Below are 24,010 nucleotides of genomic sequence, written 5' to 3'. Positions count from 1 at the left end.
GTCCTGTTCGATTCTCAGCTACAGCGTTTTCTGTGTGGAGACGTGCGTGAATGGGCGTAACTTCGTTGAAGGTTGTGCTTCAGGAACGGCAACTCGGCACATAAAAATCTACTGCCAATCGTTACTGGACCGGAGTTCCGCTGTGGCGACCCCTAACCGGGAAAAGCCGAAAGACACAACAACAACAGTTAATATTTGAATCAACACGTTTGAAACGGTGCACATTTCAAATATATTATTTATGTGTCTTTTTGTGTTCCCTGCATTGAAACATAACTTGATAAACTGGAACATACACTAAAAAATTCTAAAGTCCAAAGCCAGATGTAGAGTTCATTTTAAATTCATTTACTGGAAAAAGGTAGTTATCCTGGTATCCTGTGAACCATTACACCACTCTATGCTTGCCAACTGTAATGGAGGCAATTGATTTTTAGCTATCAGATAATACGCTTTGTAAATGCACTACCAGAAAGATAATTGTACTTTACTTGGGCTTGTAAATGATTGCCATTGTCAGCACTGATGTAGGAAAACAGTGCTTCTACATGATTTGAGTTACCAGTTCTTAAAAGGTACAGATCCTATACTACATTCAGCATCTCATTACAAAGATATTCTAAACTGCTTTGTTTTCAAATGAGTGATAAAAAGTCTTATTACTGTCAGTTAATAAAATTAATGCATCATATGCTTGCAAATGCCCTTTAAATAAAGAAATGCATACTGTTCAGAGAGTGAGAAAATAATTTATTTTTTAGTGTACTGTACTGGAATATGGTCATATAATGTTTTAGTTATAATTTTAAATGCATTTTTTTTGCATTTTTATCACAATTAACTGATAATTAAAAAGAACAACAACTGATGCATTGATGTCAGGCAAAACATTATTATACAGATGTCAGCTTAAAAATGGAATTTATTATTTTAAATGTGGCTAAACAATGTACCATTAGGTACAAGTGTAGATTAACCATTATTATTCTCTTCTGAAATGCATTAATAGTTTCATATTTACATAGTGGTTTATAAAGTCAAAATAATATCTATGTCCTAAAACACGTTCAATTTTACAGTGCTGTCAGGAGAAATAATGGAATGGACTCATGAACCATTTATTGCATGGTGCAAACATACTTGAGACATATATAAAATGTATCTAGCACAACCTCAATTTGAGGCACCATCCTCGCAACCCACATATGTATACAAAGTACAGCTGCCACACAAAAGTCCTTGGTTCTATGACCTAAGCAATCCTGGTGCCAACTCTTGTGATGGACAGTCAAGACTCGGCATACAGATCTGTTCCTAAAACAGTTGTTTCCCAACTTGGACATCATGTGGAATGACTGCTTAGCCTCCCTCCCCCTTCCACACACATAAGCAAGATATGTTGGGTACCTCATATGGCATCCATGTTGCTACTGGAATCTATGTCTCCTTCCCATACCTACTAACATGATAGATGTTGGCTACCGCACATGGCCACACTAGAGGGAACTGGCACATCCTTCTCAAGCCTACAGACCCAAAAAATAAACTTTTCTGACCTCCTCTGCATCTTTACAGACATTAGTGTCCCCGCCTTCCCCCTCGCCCCTTCAGTCAGAGACTATTGTCTCCTTCCTCATCTCTTCCTGTCAGCAAATGGTAATTCTTGCCTCTTTCCATGCAAGTTCTCAACAACTGCAGCTGCAGCTACAGCCCATGTCACTACCTGCTGACTTTTCAAAGTAGCTTGCCTGCCTTCATCTGACCATTCATCCCACCAATCCTGCATCCCAATGTCTGATGACCATTTCTTCACATTATAGGCAGTCTACACGTTGGGGAGGTAACAGGTCCTCACATCATAGACAGTCTACACATTGGGGAGGTAACTGGTCCTCACATCATAGACAGTATACACGTTGGGGAGGTAACTGGTCTATTCCACTACCTGATATACTGTGTTGTTTCTTGAAGTAAAGGCATGCTGCACTGAACAATCAAACTACATCAATGTTGTGTTAAGTGGGTACAGAAAAAACAAACAAAGAAATTTCAGTCACATAAGCTCACGATAACTTGTTCAATGTATCATGTCCATCAGACTACACAACACTGTGCAACATTACACCTGAGAAAGGACAACCATCTATACTACCTCACCAAGCTTGTCCCATCATACCAGGATGTCACTGTTTCTCATCTGTGCTCCCAACACTACAGCCAGTCATTAGTTTCTGCAAAAAAAGCCGCAAACATTACAGGTTAATCAAAAATGACAATGGTTATATTTTCACTCCATCCTTATCTATAGTTCACTGGGATGGTTCCTTTTTATCCATATAACTGCATATGGGGGAAATATCCTTGTCACGGATGCTCATTTACCCATCTGTATGCATATTGTTCAGTTCTACAACCCCCCTTCTTTACGTCACAGACAGATTATAATGCAGACAGCTTACCAGAAAGAGAACTAACAAGTAGAAGCTGATTTATACAGATTAATATAACATAGATATGTGATAACAGCAATATATTCCACCACAGCAATCCAGCAGGTGACAACTTACCATTGAAGCTAGCCGTACATCTGCTGCACCTCAAAGTGAGTTTAGGGGTTCTGAATGAAGAGATGATAAAATCACCAAGTAAAGGAGAGTAGTATTGCTGGAAAGTACAGTTGTGTACACTTACCATAAATGTAGATGTTCGAGTGTACTCATTGTTGCAGTCATCATATTTGGGTTATCTGCCTGCAGGTAGCCCTCGGTCGGCCTGAATACCAGAGTCTTGGGATTTCTGAGTTGGATGCTGTCACTTCCTCCATGACGTCAGGTGGTCAGCGGTATAAAACATGCAGCTAACGCCATTACATCAGTTTTTCTTGTCCCAGGTGTCAGGAGCCCCCAAAATAGGAAGCAATTACATGGTACGGAACACCCCCAGCAAAAAACAAATATCAATGATATAAAATATTCCAAATAAAAAGGACAGGTAGAAGTAAAGACAAGACAGGGGGCTGGAGGGAGGGTAACCAGGACTGCAACAGTGAATACACTCGAACATCTACATTTATGGTAAGTGTACACAACTGTACTATGTTCTTCGTGTTTCACTGTTGCAGTCATCACATTTGGGTTGATTCCCAAAGCTGAGGATGGGTGGGCATAGTTAAGAAGCATTAGGGCTGGCAATCAGGCCCTGTAAGACTGCTGTAGCAAATCCTGATCTGGATTTAGAAAAGATAGGTAAGTGGTAATGCTTGGTGAAAGTGTGTACAGAGTTCCAGGTTGCAGCTTCCAGGATATTCCTGGTAGGGACTCCCCTGAGAAATGCTGTAGAGGTTGAAGTAGCCCTAATGGAATGTGTTCTGATCCTCTGTGGGGTAGGTTTCCCATAGTGTTTGTAGCAAAAATGGATGCAGTGTGCTATCCATTTAGAAATGGTTTGCTTTGAAATGGCATTGCCCTCTGCCCCTGCAGCAAAGCTGACTAGCAGCTGGTCAGATTTTCTGAGAGACTTAGTCCTGTCCAGATAGAACCTAAGCTGCCTGTGCACGTCCAGGGAGTGCAGGATCCTTTCCCCTTTATTCTGAGGGTTAGAGAAAAAGGTTGTCAAATTAATGGACTGGTTTAAAGCCACACTAGATACCACCTTGGGCATAAAGGATGGGTTAGTCCTGAGGGAAACTCTGTTTGCATGGAAGATAATGAAGGGTTTCACGGCCATAAGGGCCTGCAATTCAGACATTTTTCTTGCTGAAGTTATGGCTAGAAGTAAAGCTGTTTTCCATGAGAGGAATTTTAACTCTGCTGTAGCCGCAGGTTCAAAGGGCAGAAGCGTGAGCTTTTCCAATACAAAGTTAAGGTCCCAGGCTGGAGTGGGAGCTCTCCTGGGGGTCTTAAATTTTTGGCTCCTCTCAGGAACTGTTTGACCATAGGATGACAGAAGAGGGGTGGCTCAGTATTATAATGAGCTGAGATGGCAGAGGCATGAATCTTAATTGAAGAGAAGGATAGGCCTTTGTGGAGCATTTCTGTTAAGTAATCTAGTATATGAGGTAAGCTGGGCACAACTGTGTCCATTCCCTGAGAGTGGCTCCAGGAACAGTATCTTTTCCACTTTTCCGAATAGGATTTTCTAGTACTAGGCCTCCTTACCTCAAGAATGACATCCAGCACCTGCTTACTGAGGGTTGCTGGTGATGAACTCTGGGGATGAGCCAGGCTGCTTGGTTCAGGGTCTGTAACTGAGGGTGCAGAATCTGGCCTGCCTGCTGGGACAGCAGGGAAGGAGTCTGAGGCAGGTGCCATGGTGGCACTACTGTCAGACTGCGCAAAAGAGGGTACCAGTGCTGGCGTGGCCAGTTTGGTGCAATCAGGACTGTCCTTGGCTTGTTCTGTTTGATCTTTAGTAGAGCCTTCGAGAGGAGGGTCTGAGGGGGGAAAGGCATAGATTGAAAGGCTTTCCCAGTTAAAGGACAGGGCATCCACTTTCCAAGCTTGGCTGTGGGGAGTTCTGGTGCAATATCTGCTCAATTGATAGATCTGAGGGGAGGCAAAGAAGTCCACCTCTGGTGCCCCCCACCTGTTCCTCAAAAGCTTGAATATTTTGGGTTTCAGTTTCCACTCGTGTGGGTCCATGAGATTTCTGCTTAAGTCATCTGCCAGTGAATTTAGTTTGCCTGGCAGGAATTGAGCTTGCAGGTGCACTTGGTTGCTCAAGGCTGTGTTCCACAGAGCCATGGCTAATCTGCAGAGTGGGTAGGAATGGGTTCCTCACTTCTTGTTTATGTACCACATAACTGTGGTGTTGTCTGTCTTTACCAATAGTTGCCCTGGAAGAATAATGCCTTTGAAGGCTGTCAGAGCATTCTGTACAGCTAACATTTCTTTTTGATTGATATACAGGTGCATTTGCTTTGGGCTCCATTTGCCTTGAATGCATTGTCCTGTCATGTGAGCCCCCCATACATAGTCCGATGCGTCTGTAGTTAGGGTTTAGGCGGCAGGGGGTAGAGTGAAAGGGAGTCCCTTGTTGTGGTTGCAGGCCTCTGTCCACCAAAGGAACTCTGTCCTTAGGCAAGGAATGATAGGAATCATTGTTTCCAGGTTCTGAGAATGTTGACACCAGAGACTTTGTAAAGTTTCCTCATATCCAGTCTTGCATATGGAATTAGTATAATGTAAGAGGCCATGAACCCTAGGGCTTGCAGTATTTTTCTTGCAGATAGCCGGGTTTTGGTGGCCAGTAAATTGAAGTTGTTTGTCAAAATAAATTTGTTTTTCTGGAGTGAGGAATGCCATCTGGGAAGTTGTGTTCAAGTTTACTCCCAGGCATACAATCTGTTTGCTGGGCACCAGATGTGATTTCTTTTCATTGATGGTGTACCCCAGTGGCGTTAGAAGTCTCTTTACAAATGTCAGGTGCTGTAGTAGCAATTCCTGATTGTCCGCCTGAATCAGGCAATTGTCCAAGTATGGGTAAATCTGAATTCTTCTCTGCCTGCAACATGCAATGGCTGGAGCTAGGCATTTTGTGAATACCCTGGGCACAGTAGTTAAGCCAAAGGGAAGTGCAGAGAACTGATAGTGCATAGAGCCTGCTCTGAAATGTAGGTATTTCCTGCAAGATTCCCTTATGGGGATGTGCAGGCAGATAAGCTTCTTTTAAGTCTAGGGGTGCTAGCCAGGAGTCCTTGGCTAGCATAGGAAGCAGCTGAGTTAGCATTTTGAATTTTGGAACCACGAGAAAGTTGTTGAGAAAAGACAGATCCAGGCTAGGACGCCAAGAGTTTTCTTTTCTGGGTACCAGGAACAGCCTGGAATGAAAGCCTTGTCCCTTTTGTTCTGCTGGGACAGGTTGAATAGCCTTGATACTGAGAAGAGAAAGTACTTGCTCTTGGGCCTCTGCCCACTGGTTTGGGGGGAGGTCTGGCCATCCGCTTAGGGTTGGGAGTGAGTGGAAGTGGAATCTGTATCCCTGGGAAACAATGTTTAAGACCCATCTGTCCTGGGTAATGTACTCCCAGTTTTTGGCATGCAAGGCAAGTTTCTCTCCTAAAAGTGCAAGTACTTGGGCAAGGCTTGGAAGAGTTAAGGATAAGTCATTGTGCAATTTTACGATAGGATGGAGGCTTCCTACTCCCTGTTTTGGATGTGGGAGCACTCCATTGCTTAGATCTGTGTATACCCTGAGACTGTAGCCTTACTGGTCTGCTGCTCTGGGGTTTGGACTGAGAAGGCCTGGGAGGGACTGGAAAAGACCAGCTTTTAGAAGGCCAATGCCTACTGAATCTAGGTGGCTGTATCTGTAAGAAATCTTTTAACAGTTTGCATAGATTTAGCTTACTCCTCCATCCTTTTGAGGACTTCTTCTGCTTTATTGCCAAACAGACGGTCTTGGTTTAATGGTGCATCTAGTAATTTTGCTTTGACATGATCTGGTAATGCTTGTTCCTTATGCCAAGCATGCCTTCTAAGAACAGTGACAGCAGCCCTGCAAGATCAAATCCACATTGCAAAGTATGTTTACCAACTTGGTTAGCAGAATGCATTAACTCTTGTAAATCTTTGTGTTCTGCACAATCAGGAATCAACACCATTTTCTGCTTAATTAGCTCCATAACATGCTGCTGATACTTTAACATATGAAACTGCAATTTAAACCCTAATGGCAAGAATAGCAGAGGTGTATACTTTCTTACCCCATCTGTCTAAAGCCCTAGAATCCCTGTCCGAAGGGGTAGGATATTTGGCAGTTGTATCCTTAATGCCTTTAGGTCCCTAGGAAATGGTCTCTGGATCTGCAGTAGGATTCTTAAAGAGAAATTTGTGGGAGTCAGGTACTCTATAGTACCTGTCAGGTTTCCTGGGAGCTGGAGGCAAAGTATCAGGGGTAAGGCTGGATTCCAAGAAGACATCATCTACAATTTCCAGAACAGGAGGGATAGCTAGAGACCTGTGCTGAGGCAAATTTAAAAATTACCCGAGTCTCTTTCTGGACTGAGAGTAGTCCTGGAACTCCTAGCGGAAATGCTCTCTAAGGGTATGCAGGGTTTCACCAAAAGAAAAATCTTCTGGAGGGGAAGCAGAGGGAATGGAATCCTCTGCATCAGAATCCTCATAGGTAGATAAGGGTATGTCCTGGTAGTCAGAAGGATCAGAGTTATCAGACTCCTGATCTGAAGAATCCGAAGGAAAATCAGTTCTTGGTCTTTTTGAGGGGGAAGGCTGACTTCCAATAATTAAAGTAATGAGGTCTTCAGCCATTCTAAGCATTTGTTTTTGTGGCAGGTGGGCCTGAGAATGTGCTTTGGTCGTCGGTTTCCTAGGCGTAGTGTGAACTCTAGGCCTGAGAAATTCGGTATTTTTGGTTTGAAATAAAAACGTTGGTTTAATATGAAAATCGGAAGGCCTGAATACACCCTCAGAAGCCGGTGCCTGCACAGTGGCTCTGGACCCATCCAAGGTAGAGACATCTGCAGGTGCCACAGCCGAAGAAGCATCTCGTGGCATACCGGACTCCGAATGGGTCTCAGTAGAGGCCTGCAAATCTGTAGAAGCAGGTATCAGCTGCTATGAAAGCGCCTCACTGAGTACCGGTGGACTGGTGACTAGCTTAACGGTAGCATCGTCGGCAGTTTTGGACCAATGTGGTCTGTCTCTGTCTTTATCCTTACGTTTTTTTGGAAGATCGGTAGTCGGATGGCTTAGCAAAGCCATTTCAGAATACAGAGATCGAGAGCGAAAGAATTTAACAACAAAAATATCGCAACATCAAATAGTTCGGGCATTGAACAAGGCACAAAACTGATAGTGAGGGACGTTATGGTCTGGGCCTAAACAGGTGACGCAGTAAGAATGAAAATCTCTGTGAGGTATTTGCTTTCCACAGGCAAGACAATTATTAATTTTTTCTGACATCGGTTAGAGCAAGAAAAAAGGATCCTCAACGGGGTACTTATCTTTTCGAAGACGTCAGGTCTGAAACTCGACAAATGAAAATGTCAGAAGTCGGCCTACCGGCACTTGTGAACTGCTTCTGCTTCGGGCATCACACGGCAAGAAAGACTAGGGTAATGGCGTCGGCTGCATGTTTTATACCCCTGACGACCTGACGTCATGAAAGAAGCGACAGCATCCGACACAGAAATCCCAAGACTCTGGTATTCAGGCCGACTGAGGGCTATCTGTAGGCAGATAACCCAAATGTGATGACTGCAACAGTGAAACACGAAGAACATCTGAATTCATCCTCAAGTCTCGGTGAGTACCTTCATGAGGTGGATCCTGTTTTTACAAAATTTCACCAAGACGACACTGATATACAGACTGTATTTTATATAGCTTATATCATGGACAGAAGTAGGTTAAAAAAAAAAAAAAAAAGATGGATGGGTGCACAAGTCCCAGGATAAAAAAGTGCTCAATCCTTAAGAAACATAAGTAACTGATCCGATCCTGAAAGCAGCGACCTTAAGCAAACACAACAGTACACAGAACAGAAGCAGCAACCTTAACGAATAGCTCACAGCACAGAAGAGAATACACACTACACAGAAACAGCGAGCAAACACAAAATAGTTCACAGAACAGAAGTACCTGATCCGGAGTTCACAGAACTTAGAAGCGGTGATGACCTTAACTTAATATATGAGCGAAAAGCCAGCGAGAGAAGCCTTAACTTAAAAGACTCCATGTCCATGCTGAAACAGTTTCCTACAAGCACACCAGAGAAGACTCCATGTCCATGCTGAAGCAGCTTCCTACAAGCACGCTCGCAGCCAGCCGGAAATGTGTGCCTTTGAACTTAATGAGCTCAGTTCTGACAGGCTGACGGAGCTGACGCCACTGCGCACGCGACGTCAGCTCTGAAAGCGCGAAAGAAAATTAAAAAAAGAAAAAAATCGGGAATGAAGGGGTGCCACTCGGGAATCGTGGCACCCTATTTGGACCCCAAAACTTGGTAAAAACAGAGTAATTCGGGGCAGTTGAGTGGTCTGTCAGACAGCATACTTCTGGATGTGTGAAAGCTGAGTAACACATATATTATTAAGCTCTATATGTGAATGTAAGACCACCGCAGGTCAGCATGGTTGAAATATCTTGCAGTTTGGACAAAAAAAAAATGAAAGTAAGACAGTTAAACACAATATGCTGACAAATAATAATGTTATATGGTGGATAAATATGTACTCCATCATTATACCAGACAGTTTGACAACTTTAAAGGAAGTGAGTTGTCTTTTAGCTCAAAACTTTTAAGCAATAAACCAATAGTAATGTTTCATACATACGTGAAAGTTTGAATCTCTGTGTACACTAATTTGGATGTTGGATGTTATTTTCCAGTGTCGTATTACCTATTTCATAACAGATTTGGGACATCTATAGTTGTTTGTTAAGTAATGCAGTACAGGTTTTTACACATTCAGTATACACATGGTGCATTAATGCCTACAGTGCTTAGTCTCAGATGACTGCATTTCTCTGTTATCCGATAAGTTTCTAAAAACATACTCACAGTACTTTGTATGTGTGGATGCTGAGTAATACATACCTTAGTAAGCTCTACATCATGCTGAGTAATACATACCTTAGTACGCTCTACATCATGCTGAGTAATACATACCTTAGTAAGCTCTACATCATGCTGAGTAATACATACCTTAGTAAGCTCTACATCATGCTGAGTAATACATACCTTAGTAAGCTCTACATCATGCTGAGTAATACATACCTTAGTAAGCTCTACATTATACAAAATACAACAACACTGAAATGTCCATGTTTCTTGTAATCACTTTCATAGGTTCACAGGTTCATAGACGGCTACTAGACTAACATCCCTAAAGCCCTTACAAGCCCAGCCATATTTATCCTGAGTTGCCCCAATTCATGGTGGTTAGGTGAGTGACGTTCGCAGAGGTAAGGATCTATGGTAGTTAATAGTGACTTTCTCTATCCAGGAGGGACATGGGTACCGCCCCAGGAGTGACTTTGCAGTCACCCATCCATTGATCTAGGTGGCGCTTGAAGAGGATCAGGGAGGGGTTTTGTTTCACATGAACTGGAAACTTGTTCTATAAAAGTGGCAGTCTCTGGGAGATGTAGTTATGTGTCCAGCATGACCTGTTCATGTCAGAGTCTAGGTTAAGATCGGTGGAGTAAGTGACCCTTATGCAGTTTGATTTACGAATGTGTATTATTTCATGAATGGAGCAGCCATACAGGTCAGCATGGCTGAAATATGCTACTGATCGTAAAATAAAAAGCAATTGCAAGATGTGTACATCTGTAAACCTTATTCTGTGTTCTGGTTTATCACTGTATGTGTAAACATTTGATATTTAATCACATGGTTGTGTAATAATACCACTAATGGCTTGTCCATTTTGAAAAGTACATTCTTGCTTACTTATGAAAACTATGACAGTTAAACTCAGTATGACGCTGCATACGAATGCTATAAAGTGTATAAATGCATATTCCATCATTACTTTACAAAGCTTTATAACATTAAAGGAAATGTGCTGTCTCTTAGCGCAAAACTCTAAGCAATAGGCCACTGTGAATGTTTCGTGGACGTACGTGGGGTTGAATTCCTGTGTAGAATATTTTTGATGAAATTTTGCTAGTTTCCGTACTTCCTAGTGAAAAACAAATATGAGAGATACTTGTTTGCAAGCTATGCAGTACATCTTTTTACACATCTAGTATTTATGTGGTACATTAATGCCTACAGCGCTTAGGTCAAGGATGACTGAATATCTCCATTATCTCAAAGCTTCTGGTAACACACTACCTTACTCAATATGGCTGCATGTGTAAACACTGGGTAATACACAGTTATTAATGCCTACAGCGCTTAGGTCAAGGATGACTGAATATCTCCGTTATCTCAAAGCTTCTGGTAACACACTACCTTACTCAATATGGCTGCATGTGTAAACACTGGGTAATACACAGTTATTAATGCCTACAGCGCTTAGGTCAAGGATGACTGAATATCTCCGTTATCTCAAAGCTTCTGGTAACACACTACCTTACTCAATATGGCTGCATGTGTAAACACTGGGTAATACACAGTTATTTGTACATTTTGAATGCAACAATATTATGTTATAATCCATTCTTGTTTCACACTGATTGCCCTCCTACATAACCTACATGTTGATGTATTAAATACCACTGATGAATAGTAATTCATATATGTATATATATATATATATATATATATATATATATATATATATATATAGATATATAGATATATATATATGCGTGTAGTTATGCCTTTCAAGTGCAGTCACGTTTTATTGCAAAGTATGAAACTTTGAACTCTGAAGTGTTGCAGCTGTTTGTTTTTGCTGTGAGTAATGTGCTGACAAGCACTCAAGGTTGCATAGTTTTGCGGTTCAAATGTACTACACGTGGAAGCAGTTGTACATTTCTTTTACTCATTCTATAACACAGAAGCACACATTCATGTGTTTAATTCTTCCTTGCATATTCATACAGTTGAGTTTTTTAACTTCCATCAATCCATGCAATCACAACTCAGATGGATTAGCTAGGCAAGTAGGAGTTAGGAATGTAGTGCTAACACAGATAAGAGACGTAGGTTTGAATCTGGTTTTCTCCAATTTATAGACAGTACTCATCATGTGTACAGTATTATAAGTGTATTACATCCATTCCTAAAGCCATGCTATCAGAATGTACTTGAGGTGGTTGTAAAGCATTGTTGTCAAATATTTTTGTGATAGGCATAAATCAGAGATGGGAAGGTAATCCATGCTGAATGGAAATTATTAGTGAGTGTTTAAAATTATTTGTGATAATTAATGTTGTTAATGATAAGTTAAATATATGGGGTAATGGTTTTAAGAGAGGTTTTACACAGTTTCAGGAATGAGGGGGTGGATGCTGTTAGAATTAGAGCTGTCATTTCTGTCTAGTTTTTCTATGTATTTTCTCACTTTTCTTGCTGTTATCAAAGTAGAAAGCTAATGCTAGACTAAGGGAAGAGTGGGAGGAAGGGTTTTAGAATGTGTATAAGTTATAAAGGTGACAAGAGTGTTCGTGGAGATGAGCTCAGGCATGTGAAAGGCAATGCATGGGAATCTTAACAACTGAGGTTAGTGCATGTTTGTATTTACTCTGAATCTTTGCTATGTATTTGGAAATTTAGGTGTATGCCTAAATGCCTTAACTTACCACAGCCCACAAAGTTGCAGGGCTATGATTGTGGCAAGGTAAAAGGTATCAAAGAATTTACAAGCTACGCTTGTTTCAGAGAGGCACCGTGATAGAAATTCCAGTCATAATACATGCACAGCTGTGATAATCACCTTAAATCCAGTTAGAGGTAATAATGGCTTCAGTGGAAGTGAAAATTAGGCACAGTCTCAATACAACAGGGTGGTTTGGGATTACCTGACTTGAAAGGATATTTCAGAGCTAAATAGTTAAGGCTGCTACACACAGCACAAGCAGAAAGCTATAATTCAAAACAGAAAGTGATGATGATGAAACAGGAGGGACGCTCAAGAAATAAGGAGAGACTGAGATTCTGGATGCAGATCTTAAGGAGAACAACAACAACCACACAAAATATTATATTCATAAAGCAGAAGAAAGTATTCTAAGAACTAAGCCAACATGACAATGAAGAAGGAGATTCTGCTGATAGGGATAACTGCAATTACAGGTACAGACAATAGGCAAGATGGGCTGGAATTTACTGGTGAAAACTGGCAAAGGAACCAAGTTACTGGGAGCAAGTAATTAGAGAGGGAAAAGGAAATAGAATGGGAAGATGTCATGAATACATTTGGACTGCAGGCTAGAGAATGAGTTTCCTATCAAGGATTGGTATCAGAGTACAGGCAAAGAGAAAGGAATAGGGGGGCCCTAAGTGAAAGACCAGCAGTGGTAGAGTTATTAGTTGAATCTACAACAGAAGCTGCTGTTAAAAAAAGAGATAATTAGTAGGGCATATAAAATATTGCATGATAACTACATGAATCAGTCAGAGCCAAAGAAACAATGGGAGGATATATCTGTGGTTCTCAAATATGCAACAAAGTCTAAAAGATTTAGGATTTTTGCCTAGAAGTATTACTTTTATACTCCAAGCTGACTCCAAAGACTTTTTTCTCAGTTAGATTGCAAATGTTGGAGATGTGATGGGTAAGAAAGAGGTAATTAGGAACATATTTTTGGGGAGTGTAATGAGTTGGCACACTTTAAAAATTCCCTGAAGACTACTCCAGCAGAAATACTGGATGAGCAAATTGGTGTAACTAAAGAAATTATTTTTTTTAATTGTGATACAGTATCTGAATTGTCTAGACATAGTAAGGCCTTGCTGAGTCTTATTCTGGTGGCGGTCAAAAAAACTAGAACATGGAAATCAAAGTGTAAACCAACTGTATTAGAAGTAGAAATATACTAACAGTGGTAAAAGAACTGGAAGTGGAATGTTTAGAAATGGGTAGGAGCAGATTACATACAAAATTGGAATTATGGGAACAATACATGCAGAATAATACTTTGGAAGAGAAATGAGGTTTAAGGGAAGGCAGGAGTTGAATGAGCTATGTAATGTTAGATGGACAATGACTGTATAGAGGATTATGTGATGTATATGGTTTGCATCTGAAAATATGTCAATATGGTTTGTTTTCATTTATATAAATGTATGACTGCCTATATCATAAGCAATAATTCAGCAAAGATGCTTTTTGTTTTAAAAACATTATGCATAGTCGTAATCAGTAAATATAACTCTAATCCTCAATGTTATGGTAAAAACTATCAGGTCAGTAACAGCAAGACTTGACTTACAAGCACTGTAAGGACAAGAATGCAGGTTTATTATTATCCCATATCAACAGCATAACCATAGTTAAAACTATGGCTAAGGTTAAAGTTATCTGGACTTGGAGGGATATGGTAGTCATATGGAATAGGTGCTGGAGGTGAGGTAGGGTTATTTCAGATAAAAGATGAAGAAAGATGGTCCTCTTTATTTAGATTCTGTATATTCTACACACACACACACACACACACACACACACACACACACACACACACACACAGACATACACACACACACACACACACACACACACACATATATATATATATATATATATATATATATATATATATATATAGAGAGAGAGAGTGAGAGATTTTAGGTTCTCAAAAATATATTGCCATATATATAATGCCAGATTTGTAACAGGGACACCCTATCGTACCCACCACTGCCTCAACCTCAAGAAACTAGGCTGGCTGGAACTGCCCAATCTTCTTAAACTAAACCAACTCACCGAAGCATTCAAAATTATTAATCAACCAGAGAAAACCCCCTCGCTGAGCACAATCCTGACCCCCTACACCAACTTAAGTTGCCTTCGATCCTCAAACAGTACTCTGATACTAACCATCAAATCTAATAACAAGGGCGGCGATGCTCTTTTTGCTAACTCCATTGGAAAGCTATGGAATTCCCTTCCCAACAAACTTAGGCTCATGACCTCACTCAACCTATTCAAAACTAATCTCAGAGAATTTCTTAAGTCTCAGTGGTTATGCCCATGTTCCAACCCTGATTAATCCCAATAGGTCTATCTGTACCTAATCTCTCTTCTGCCTCTCAAGCTTACCTATTACTTTTCTATCCTCCACATGCATCTATATCATTTAATCATCTTATAAAATCCCTACCTAACTATTAGCTTGGATATTTAAAATGCTATTTATCCGTGTATTATTTTATTAATGTAGTTTATTTTAGATAACTGTTTAGTGATACTACTGTTAAATTTGGGAGCTTTTCTCCCCGGGCCTCTACTGAAAAAGGACATGTATCCAGCTAGACTAGCCCGGTCAACAAATGTAAAATAAATGTAAAATAAAATAAATAAATATTCTACTGCTTCAAATTAAGACTCTTCTTGGAACAATTACAAACAAAAATAACACATCTGCTTAATAAAAAACAAATAAGTTAAATAAGGCAGATAACAGGAGAGCCATTACATCTTTAAATGATTTCTATTAACTTACATTTTTGCAGTAACAAGGTCCCTTCCTAGACTAGTAAGGGAGTAAAAGGACACACATAATAAGATCATCTGTCCACATTTTATACAGCAGATTTCCCCACAGATGTGCATTCACAGGCGCTGTACATATAATTAACACATGTGGCCCCCTAACATCAAGTATATTCTTTGTTGTACTGCATATTTTGTCTTGTTTTATTTAGTTGTACTTTAATACTATTCCACTATCAACAGCCTAACCCCAACCTTCAAATTTAGGGAAAGGGAAAAGGTGGTCATTAAGGTTATAATTTGGTTTAGGTTAACTATTCACTGAAAGACAGCTTACTTAGGAAGGTAATGTTAGTGAAGACGAAGGATTATATCAGGTATATATGTATTATGGTGACTGGGTTACCTCTATGCAGATGCTCAGTTTACAGGGTACCTGGGATGAAATAGAAAATGTGTGTGACAGACTGAATAAAAAAATGATAATGAGGTTACAAAAACAAATGTGATACATTGGGTTTAATCAAAACAGTAACACAGGATTTCTTAATAGCAATGAAATTTGTTCAGAAGAAGTTAAAAGTTAAGTCAATCTCTTGGATGGTATATGGGGTACCTCAAGTTGCATTCTCAGCATCTGATATACTTTCATAATCTACTTTTTCATAATGTGGCAACCAAAGCAATACTACAAAGAGCCACATCTATCCTTCTACCAGTCTATTTTGCAACACAGAGCCACGGTAGTTGTGGGGTTGTGTGACCTTCATTAAGGTTCACATACGACTACTACTAGATTAATTTTTACAAGCTCAACTCTGTAATTTTGAAAAGAAAGATGGCACAGTTAAATTATACCTGACCTGAGTAGTCTTCTGAAATAAAAGCTATACTAATGTTTCTGCTTAATTCACATTTAGCAGGTGACTTGGTACCTGATCTTTTGAAAAAGACTAATATTATACTTGTAACTGAAACAGAAAACAGGACAAGACTAAAATCTTCTATCTCTACAAGTCTGACAGCCCTCTTACTAAAACCGTCAGAAAGAATTTTAAAATCACAAAGACTGAGACAAAGATTACAGATTTGCGATAGCTGACCTGCTCCAGCATAGGTCATATTTAACAAAATTAAAATACTTGTCTGAAAATGTCCATAGATTTAATGTAACAGGAAGCCACCATAGTATTTTAATAGAAGTTCTATACTAAGAAGTTACCATGGCTTGCCAATGGAAGTCCTATACTAAGATGTCACTAAGTATGTTCATGGATGCCATGCACTAGGAAGTCATAATGGTATGCTGACAGAAGACCTGTAGAGGGTGTCAACAAAGTGCAGAACTCTGGAAAAAAATCTAAATTTGTACACCTAGTTTCTTTTTAGTAAGCTCAAACAACTCTGTACCCAAGCCCCAGTGAATAAGCAAATTTCATTAATTAAAAGTTATGCACTCGCCATAACTCTGCATCTGTACTGTCTGTTTTTCTCCTTCTTCAAATGATGGGTCTTGGAAATGACCTTAGATCTGGCCTCGGTCACTTTGCTAAACTTTAGGCTCTGTAGCTCAAGCTCCTCCTCTTACCCTTAATCTTCTCTTCTCCTTAGTTAACTCAGATCGAGTTTCCCCTCTATTCAGCTAACCAGTATATGTCAAGAACAACCAACCATTAACATACCCTGAACAGGTGGTACACTAGTAAACCAAGAATAAGGCACAGCGAACTCGGCTAAAGGACAAACCTCACTTTAATCTAACAAGTAACAAATGAAAAATAATGCTGTGTAACCAGTTCCTCATACGTTTTCATGAAAAACAACTTCATCAGATAAAATTTACCTCATTAAACACTTAAATATATAACCTAACCCATTTGAATGAACCAATGAAAAGCAACTTGCATTAAATAGATGTGAAACAATCAATCCTGAAAGACCTGAAATAAATTTAACACAGTTTAAAATGCATACAAAATACATGGATATATATAAATATATATGAAATGTGTGTACACATATGTAAACCTTAACTGTATATGTGGCTATATAGTACAGTATAGGTGGTACACTAACTTTAGCCTAAAGATAGAGAAGGGGAAGGAGGAGACTAGAGCTTACACAGCAAGACTAATAGGAAAAAAACCCTCAAGACATACTAGGAGATTATGAAAAAGAAAGGGTGCTGCAGGGTGGGAAGTTGAGGAAGGACGAAAACAGACAACACACACGCAGAGTTATTGTGAGTACATACCTTTAAAATCTGATGTTGTCTTTTTCATCCATTCCTCAAGTGACAGGACAGAGTCCCCAACTACAGTAACCCCGGGTGGACCTCAAGGAAGGAGATGCTGAAGTACAACTGAGTCAAATGCTGCCATATTCCTAGATAAAATGTCAATTTGTAATGAGTTATAAAAGTAAGAGCACCAGACCATATAGCAGCTGCACACTGTCATTTATAGAAATTCTGGACCAAAAAGCAGATGATGTGGCCATAGATCTGTGGGAACAGGCCTTAGGTGGTTTGGACAATGACAATCCTTTACTCTTATAGACAAAAGCAATGCAATCAGTGAGCCATCTAACCAAGGGTACTTTAGGTACTGTTTTGTCCAGTTTAGCTTTGGAAAAGGAAAAAAAAAACACCTGTTCTGATTTTCTGAAATACTTAGCTCTGTGACTACAGAATCTAAGTTGTCTATGAACATCCAGCAGATGCAGCATGCATTCCCCCTTGTTGCAAAAATTTGGAAAGAAAATAGGTGGATTGATTGGCTAGTAAAAATTTGTCTCTGATACAATCTTAGGCTGGAAGGAAACGTTAGTCCAAAGGAATACTCTGTCCTTATGAAAAATTACATATGGTGGCTGGGAAGAAAGCACATGGAATTCTAATACCCATCTAGCCAATGTAATAGAGACCAGGAAAAGAGTTTTCAGTGACAAAAGCTTTGACTCTGCTTTAGCTGAAGGCTCAAAGGGAGGTTATGTCAAAGCTTGAAGATGAACTGCTAAACCTCATGGAGGACCAGTGTCCTTAACAGGGGGTAGAAACAAAAGGGTATTATTAAGAACAGCCTTTCACAACTTCAGAAAGGCCAAGGAAGATGGGTTTTTGCCAATGTGAAAATTTGAAATGACAGCAAGCTGCACTTTTATTGTCAAATGTCTAGCTTCATTATTGAAAATTGAAGTGAAGAAGACTAGAATGGCTGGAATAGGTGGTGAAAGGGGGTCTAACTGGCTCTGAAGGGCCCGAACAGAAAATCTTTTCCACTTGCTCTTATATACTGTCCTGATAGAATTTTTTTGGGATGATGTAAGGATGTGATGAACTGGGGAAGAAATCTTGGAGTTTCTAGCCATCACTGGAAGTGGAGAAACCGTATGGTCAACTCGAGGGATCGAATATCCAGGTGAAGTAACTAAGATGGGTGAGATACAAGGTCCTGAGAAGGATCCAGCACCCAGGGGTGGTGAACCAGATGAGACCACAGGAGGGGGAACCACACTTGACAGGCCAGAATGGAGCAATGAGGATTACATTGCTCTTCCACTGAGATACTTTCTGGAATAACTTGGGAATGAGGGAGGGGGGGTAGGGGAAATGCATATAGAACACCAGGAGGCTCTGAGAGTATCTCAGTGACTTCTCCTCTTGGGGGATCAGGGAAAAGTAACTGTGTCACTTGGAATTGAAAGAAAAAGCAAAGAGGTTGCAGCACATTTGGCCTCACAGGAGAAAAATCATTCCACCACTGACTGATAGAGCACTTGTGCGGAAGTAAAATTGACCTGTTCAGTTTAACTGCTAGTATGCTGGACTTCCCCGGAATATGCATTGCCAACAAAAAGCAGTTGGAAGAGATCACCTGTTCCCACAGTCTCATTGCCTCTCATCACAGTGAACTGGACTGGGTTCCCACCTGTTTGCCAATGTACCAGACTGCTGACATGTTGTCCATCTGAGTAGCAACCATCCCTAGTAGGAGAACAACTTAAAATGTCTGCAATGTCAATGGGATTGCTCCCATTTCTAGGATACTGATGTGAAGACTGACCTCTAACTGAGACCATGTTCCTTGGACTGTTCTTCCCAGGTAATGCCCCCCACCTTACTTCCATTGTCACCATGGCCTTGGGCAAAGGAAGAATTAAAAAGAGTGGCCCAGAAAAAAACTTCTTCTACATGAATCTACCAGGTTATGTGTTGTTTGCAAATATTTGTATGCCAAACAGGTGAGGGTAGAGGATGGTGCCTTAATGACCACTGTACCACAAGGATCCACTTAAATAAATCCTCAGGTAAAACCTTGTGAATACTACTAGCACTATTGAAGATGCCATTTAGCCAAGGAGCTGTAACACCAGCTTGGCTGGAGGGTAAGGAAGATAAAAAATATGTAAGTAACAAAACAGGCAGAGGACCATAAATCCAACTACTAAAATCCCCAAAAAAGAAACGCTCCAGGTGACAAACAAGGATGGCAGTACAAATGGCAGTACAAAAAAGCTTTAAAAAGATCTAGCCATAGAAGAACTAGTACTTGAAAACAGACTTGATGAAAAACATGGGGATACATTGACAATTAGGAAACCAAGATTAGCTTCCTTTTTTGGTATCCCCAAGATATATAAAAGTACCATCGACCCACCATACCATTGTTTCAGGTGAGGGATCAAAGACCTATTCAATTGCCACTTTTTTTGGACCACACCCTTAAGCATATTACTGATTAATATGAGCACTTGTTAAAGGACTCATAGGACTTTTTGCGTGGTTTAACCGTGCAATCACACGAAGGGGATGTGTATTTTTTAACCATTGATGTAGTCGATTTGTTTTCTTGCATTCCCACAGAGGAGGGTTTGGATTTATTTTGGTCACTTTTGAATGAAAAAAGGTCACTATTGGGCTTTGACATCAATGTAATAGTAGAACTTATAAGGATTGTGTTAGAAAACAATTTTGTATACTTTGAGGGGGAAACTTTTAAACAGGTCAGGGGGGTTGCTATGGGGGCAGCGTGTGCCCCCATATATGCAAACCCGGTGCTCTTAAAATGGGAATTGCAATATGTATTCAATTCTGATTATTGGAAAAACATAAAATTGTACCGACGTTTTTTGGACGATTTATTTATAATTTGGGAAGGGTCAGCAAGTTCTATAATTGACGTTCTTGAATTTTTAAATTCAACTACCACTTTTTTAAAGTTTACATTCAAATTTGACCAACAAGGAATTGACTATCATGATGTAAGGTTAGACAAAACCAGTGGGTGTTTAAAGTCCAGGATCCATAGAAAGAACACTTTCAGTAATTCTTATCTCCCTTATAACAGTGACCATCCTTGGAAACAGAAGAGAAGCATTGTGAAAGGCCAGATGGTCAGAGCGGCTAGAATGACCTCAGAAAGGGTTGACTTTTTTAAATCTGAAATTGAGTTTATTTCTGACCTATTTCGACTGAGGGGTTACCCGTTCAGTTTAATTAAGGAGGTTGTAGTTGAAATAACAGAGGGTTGGGGTACAAAGTACAGTATTGTAGTGCATCCAAGGAAATTAAGGACTTAATTGGGAAGAATTGGAAGATGTTGAAATTTAACAAGGATATTGCACATAAGGTGGGTGAGAGTCCTAGTTTTGTTTTTAAAACAGGAACTAACTTAAAAAGGGTGTTTGAAAGGAACAACCACCAGGGTATAGCTCGGAGGGACCAGGGGACAAGGACATGTGGAAGGTGCGGATACTGTAAATATATAACAGACAATGTATGTGTTATTCTAGGTAATTATGAAAAAAGTACTGTTTACTTTAAGAAGGGCAACTGTGCCACTAGAGACATAGTATATTTGGCCCTCTGTAGAGACTGTTCTAGTTTCTATGTAGGGAAGTCAGAAAGAGTGCTCAATAAATGCATTTATGAGCATATTTACAGTGTCAGGAAAGGGAATTTAAATAACGCACTATATAGGCACCTACAAGCCGAACCTAAGCATGTTGGCTTTGTATTTGGAATTTTAAAGCAGGTTTACATAGAACCTAAGGGGGGGTGACTGGCAAAACTGGTTATGTTGCAGAGCGACATACTGGCAACTAAAACTTAATGCATCACAGTCTCCGGGATTAAATGAACACATTTTAATTAAGCCCTACCTAGTCAAAAGAGCTGAGAAGTTGTAAGAAATCTTTTCGGTAATTTAAGTAGATGTTAGTATTAATATGATACAGATGTGTGGAGCTTGTTAATGGTAATTTTTTTAATGTAGGTTTGTACTTTCTGTGTTCTTTTACAATATATAACAGTAAAAAAGTTCCAACTTCAACCAGATACCTCAGAAAAGAAATGAAATCCGTCAAATACAAAAAAACAAATCTGTGTTTTTTGTTATGTACTTGAAAAAATCCTGCAATTTAGTCAGGGTGAAAGTGCTTGTGATACTTTATTAAAGCTTTTTTGTACTGCCATCCTTGTTTGTCGCCTGGACCATTTCTTTTTTTGGGGGATTTTAAAAAAATATGTAAGGCTTGGTTCTATAGATTGTTTAGTCTTGTCTGTGGTAAACTTGCGATCTGTGTACAGTATACAGATGGGCACCAATGAAGTCCAGGGCTTGAGTAGGGAGGAATTCATACTTGAAGTAGTTTATCGTGATGCCCAGTTGAAGACATAGATGGAGCGAGTAATCCGTGGCATGAATCACTAGAGGCTTGGTGGAAGTAGAAATGAGACAGTTATTTAGGTAAGGAAACACCCAGAATCCATGCAGTCTCAGGTGAGCTACAAACACTGCCATGCACTTGGTGAACACCCTGGGGGCTGTGGTGAGACCAAAGGGGCTGGGCTCTGAACTGATAGTGACTTGCTCCCAGATGGAAGTGTAGATATCTCCTGAAGTACCTGTATATCTTGATATATTAGTACGTGTCCTGGAAATCTACAGAGCACATCCAATCATCCTTCCACAACCATGGTAGAATGGACAGAACTGTGACCATCTGGAACTTCGAGTGTTTAAAAATTGATTTAAATTGCTGAGATACAAAATTTTTCTTGGGTCCCCTATCTTCCTTGGCACTAAAAAGAATTTTGAGTAGGTTTTAGATCCATGTTGGTCTGAGAGGACTGCCTGGATGACCCGTTTTCTCAGCAGCTTTTCCATTTCTATGTCTGGGGCTTTGTTCTGACTGGGTGGAATGTTATTGTGTTGTGGGGGTAGAAGGGAAAATGGTATGTAATAATCAAAAGTTATTATACTCTGTACCCAGGTATCTTTGGTAATACCTATCCAAACTTCTGGGTGCAGAGATAAGCACCTCCAACTGCCTCCAGCGGGCAGCAGTTCGGTAACCCTTCAGGGGCACTAAAAGAGCTTTTCTGAAAAGGGACCTCTAAAGTGCTGATGTTGTGGGTGACATCTTTCATTAGAGATCCCATTGTCATGAGATTCTATCTCCATAGCAGCCCTAGGAAGCACCTTGCTTCTTTATGAACCACATCCTTCTGCCTCATCTCTGGTTCCAAGAGAAGATCCTTTGAGTGTAGAAAAATGGATTCTCATGGCAGATTATGTCTTCCCTTCCTGCTTGCTAATAGAGAGAGTCTCCTTCACCTTACGACCAAACATGGTGGATCTATCAAAAGGGGCACTGATGAATGAAGACTTGAAGTGCTCCACAAAGTCATAAAGGTGCATCCAGGTGTGTGTTCCTACACCAATTCCTGTTCTGCTCTCAAAGCTCCTGATAGGGAATGAAGGGTGGTCAGTTGCAAAGAAACAGTCTTTCTGTCCTCCACAGACATGGACCCAGACAGGGTACTGGAAAACTGATCAAATCCTTTCTGAAATGTTATAATATGTGCCAGACGACCAACCACCTTTCTGTCTATAAAATCTGAGTATTTTGGCAAAACAGACATCCTCATTGGGTGATCTAGAGCATCCCTCCCCTTCATCAAAGTCAGCATCTTCATTTAATGACTCTTGTGGAGAGTCGAAATGTCTACTTTTATATGTACAATCTCTGGTGGGAGGCTCTGTGGATGACTTGGAAGTGTCAGCAGACTCCTGAGTAGGGATAGTCTCCAGGCTTGACTGGACCGGCTGTCTCAATGGGACAGAAGGAAAAGACCCAGCATACATAGTAGATAGTTGAGGATGGGGAGGACCCAAAGGGGGCATGGATATTATATCCACAGAAATGGAAAACACTGTCTCCACTATGTCAAAATACAGAAGCCATGGGAGAACCAAGTCTCTACTGGACAGGCTCCTTAGACACCTGTGCAGGATGGAACCCCAATTCCCCCAGACTCCAGCCTCAACACAGGGATTGGAGCCAAGCTGTCTAATGCTGAGGCTCTGAGAGGAAAGTATGGCTCTGAAAACATCAGAGTCTAACCCAACCCTCCAATCTGGCACAGAAGCTATGGCTCTGAGTCCCTTCTGGGTCCAAAAGAGTCAAAACAATATGGGTCAGAGAAGGTATCAGAGTTGTAGAGGGCCAAGCCTTTGGATCTGACACAGACAAGCTCAGAAGTCTTAGGTCCAAAGTCTCTGAAACCAATGGATGGGTCAGAATAAGAGTCAAAGGTTGGGGTTGTACTGGAGGCAGGCTCATGAATACGATGGAAGATGGAGCCGGGATAACTCCCAAATGAATCTGAATTCTGTAGAACTTTCTCATCATCCCATCTACATTTGCTTCTGTTAGGCTGCTAGATGACCTGAGAGAGGAGGAGGTTGATGGTGGATGGGATACCATTCGAGGAGTGTCCTGCAGGAATGGTGAGTGCATCCTTGAAGTCACTGGTTCCAGAATGAGCATCTGAGTTTGGAGTCTTGTGCCCACATGAGGAGTTTTTCATGAAATCAGGTTGTTTTTTCTGACACAATGGCAAAGCAAATAAGAAGGAGAATAAAAGAGGAAAAG

The 24,010-nt window shown here is 40.4% G+C and overlaps 1 protein-coding gene across 2 annotated transcripts in view; it reads right to left on the bottom strand.

The window, feature by feature from the left end:
- The window catches only part of LOC122798288 (myelin basic protein), an 809,205-nt gene that overhangs the window by 163,226 nt on the left and 621,969 nt on the right, over positions 1-24,010 (bottom strand). The window lies entirely within an intron of this gene.

The sequence above is a fragment of the Protopterus annectens genome, chromosome 3.part1, assembly GCF_019279795.1.
Source record: "Protopterus annectens isolate FY-2018-M chromosome 3.part1, PAN1.0, whole genome shotgun sequence".
Lineage (NCBI taxonomy): Eukaryota > Metazoa > Chordata > Ceratodontiformes > Protopteridae > Protopterus > Protopterus annectens.
This window is presented reverse-complemented; position numbering and strand designations above follow the sequence as displayed.